The following is a 3629-nucleotide window of genomic DNA, read 5'->3' on the forward strand; positions in this document are numbered from 1 at the left end:
ACACCATGGGTAATGCTGTGTCCTTCATGGTGCATCAAATCAGGAAATACATTATATCTGGTTGTCCCACACTTAGCAGTGCTGAGACTGACCTGTGGATTAGGGTGATGAAAGCCCGATCCCCTCTTTGTACAGACATGTTCTCTCATTGAATTGTGTAAGTAATCAGTAGAGTGTTGCTTTGTCACTACATAAGTGTACAGTTCTCCATCAACAATTTATCTAATGTTTTAATGAAAATTGGTAATCCTTAAAAAAATGAATATTTTTTCTATCATTTGATATTTATTTACTGGCATTTCTCCAGGCCATAGAAGAATGGGTCCAATTAGTCTATTTAGTTACCTTGAAGTACAGTTTCTACAGGAAAATCAAGATACCTACTTAACTCTTTCACTTTAATTACCAATTTTTGAACTATGAAGGTGGCTCAGAAGACACCTTAGAGAATGACAGCTGTATTTTCTGGCGTCTTTTCCTGAGCATAATGTTCTGGATTTCCAGGGGATCCATGTGTGTTAATTTACTAGAATCATTATTCTTTGTGTTGTTCGAAAGTTCACAACTTTAGCCAGTGGGAGCCCCTTCGTATTAGCTCTCATATCCTATGACCAACCCACTAACCTTTGAAAGCTTCTTGCTTCCTGTCACAGTACATCTCAGACACACCTGTACCATCCCTGCCCCAGTCTTGGAATCAGCTATTTGTCCAAGTGGAGAATGGTATTAGAGATTAAGATATGACATGAGAACTACAATGGTAATGTTTGCTTCTAACGACTATAAATATTTTTTCCAAAATGGTTTTTAATAAGCACTGGCAGCTGAAATTTCAAAGATGTGTCCACCGGATATTATCTGCTATAGCTAGGATACTTAGTAAGGGCAGATGTTTATAATAAACAACCAGTCCAAAAGTAGAATAAGGACCTCTTAAGAAAAGTGAGAAGTCTTTTTTGTTGTTATTGTTATAATGAAATCTTCAAAGTGACTCTTTACTTCTGAAAAAGTTCATCATTGGGAATTCGTGAGTTACAAATCTATGAAGAGATTGAAATACTGGCAGAATGTCACAGAATATAAAAGGCATACATAAATAAAATGGGAAGGCTATGAATTCTTGTAAGGGACAATGAAATCACCATTTTTTAAAGAGAGTGGTGCTATATATTTTGACATATTTCTTTAGATAGAACCTGATTTGTTAGTGAATATTTCAAATAAAGGTTGCATCTGTATATCCTGTATGACTTTTAATGGAAACACTAAACTAAGAGTGACCTTAAGACTTCCAAGAAGCTCCAGATTTGTACAGGTAGATATATTTTGAACCAATCTGATTGGATCTAATTTTTAAAAGACAAGTGAATTCAGCAATGAGTTTCTCTGTTCATATGACTCCTAGTCTGGATACAGCTGTAAGGATAAAGTCAACTTAAGAATCGTAGGAGTTGTCTGAGAATCCGTATTTAAGTTAAGTCATATATATATATAAACATTAAAGAAAGCAAACTGTCGAGATTTATTTATGGATATGAAGGAACAGAAAAGAGTAAGAAATTTCTTTACTTTGAGATTATTAAGCAATTACTGAATGATTAGGGCACTAGGGTATAACTTTTGAAGTGCCTTACTTTCCTATGTTCTAGTTGCAGTTAAACATTTTTTCTCAACTCTTTACTTTTTAGGGATACCATTATCAAATTCTCAATGCACTTAACCTCTCAAGTTTTCAGGATAAGAATCTCATGGAGCAGTTCCGCAGGAAGCCAGACACAAGTTTGCTCAGTTTTCTTTTTCTTTCTTTCTTTCTTTCTTTTTTTTTTTTTTTTTTTTTTTTTTTTTTTGCGGTACGCGGGCCTCTCACTGTCGTGGCCTCTCCTGTTGCGGAGCACAGGCTCCGGACGCGCAGGCTCAGCGGCCATGACTCACGGGCCCAGCCGCTCCGCGGCATGTGGGATCCTCCCTCCTGGACCGGGGCACGAACCCGCGTCCCCTGCATCGGCAGGCGGACTCTCAACCACTGCGCCACCAGGGAAGCCCTGCTCAGTTTTCTTGCCAAGACCTCCCCGTATTTCTGCCTCTGCCACCCCTGGTGGCCTGGTGGGAAAGCTGCCTTGCACATCCCTCAGGCCCAAGTGGGTTCAAGACTCAACGTCTCCTACCGGGGACCCTCCCGATACCGAGGACTGGAAGTCGTTCCTCTGAACTCTCCCTGCTTCTAAGCGACCGTCAGTCAGACTGATCTGTGCCTGTGTGCTCCCAGGATTTTGGGTCGCCAACTATAAACAGTGAGTGGAGGAGAGCTGTTGCTCATCTAGTCCTCCACACGGGGACCTGTCTTGGGGCTGCAGCCCCAAGGAGGAGAACCCACACTCTGCTGAAGATGGAGGTAGCGGGGCAAGGCCGCTATGGCTGCAGGGCCTCCAGCTTCTTCCATGAACAAGCAACTTGCTTACTTATGCACTTACTCTGCCCGGACTACTGCCTGACCCTGAGCAGACGGGCGAACATCACACATCATCCAAAATGGACAGTGGGAGCACTGCTTTCTGATTCTTCTTCACCTCGTAAACTGTCTGAATCAAAAATTTTTATTTATTCTTCCGCCAAACACAACTGATTTCCATCTACAATTATTTTTTAAGGTAAGAAACGTGAGTCAACTGAAGAAAGGCCTGTGGCCTTGAGCTACGGAAGGGTGACACTGTGACACTCGACTGAGCCCCCGGGCTGTGGGGTTGAGCTTGGGCCGCGCAGGACTGGACCCGGGTCAGCGGACCTTCTCCAGGGCAGCTCTGCAGCACTGCACGCACTGCTGGTAGATGGTCTCAAAGTGAACGTCACTGCCGTCATAGCGATCTTCAGAAATGAGTTGTTTTTGTGGCTCGTAGCTCCCAAGTAGTTCAATTTTCGCTCTGCAGTTTTTAACTTGGTTACTTTTTCTATTCAAATCTCTACGGTTGCTTTCATCCATACGTAGTATACAGTCAAAAGCAGCGGCAAAGTCTTCTTTGGTAGCCTGCCGGGCAACGTGACTCATGGGAGTACCATGCTTCTTCATGCAAGCCTGCCCCCCGATAATCAGGAGGGTTTCCTAGTTCATACGTGGACGTCGCTGCACTGTCCATCCTCCAAGTATCTGAAACGCTTTGATCAGTTACAAGTTTCCTGAAGACTGCTTCTGCAGTGGGTAATAGACAGATGTTACCCAGACACACGAACACCCCCGACTTGGTCACCTGCTTGGCCATCTTCCCCCCCTCCCCACCAAGAAGTCTTAATTAAGATTGATGCCTGAATGAATGACATTCTCGCCTTTGCATAAAAGTGAAATTAAGGACAGCAAGTCTTCAGTTCCCAGCCAATTTAATTATTATGTATATCAGAGGTTAGCAAAATCTCAGGAGAGTTGTGCCTAAGTTCAGCTTTTTTTTTCTTATGTAGTATTTTTGTTAAAGACACAGTTCTGCAGTTCATGAAAATCTTATAATTTGAGGGCCTCATTCATCAAATGGCCAAATCTGTAAGTTTAGCTAAGATATAGAAAATGGAGCTCTTTTGAGTCAGAAATTTGATCCACAATCATTACCAAATAATGTCTCTAGAATCTCTTACTTTTTTTTTTT

The 3629-nt window shown here is 42.1% G+C and overlaps 1 pseudogene across 1 annotated transcript; it reads right to left on the minus strand.

Moving 5' to 3' along the window:
* Positions 1–2773: 2773 nt before the first annotated feature.
* Positions 2774–3254, minus strand: LOC307195561 (low molecular weight phosphotyrosine protein phosphatase-like; annotated as a pseudogene). Its single transcript has one exon. The product of its transcript is annotated as a low molecular weight phosphotyrosine protein phosphatase-like (transcript).
* Positions 3255–3629: the final 375 nt, after the last annotated feature.

The sequence above is a fragment of the Stenella coeruleoalba genome (genome assembly GCF_951394435.1).
Source record: "Stenella coeruleoalba genome assembly, chromosome: 12".
Lineage (NCBI taxonomy): Eukaryota > Metazoa > Chordata > Mammalia > Artiodactyla > Delphinidae > Stenella > Stenella coeruleoalba.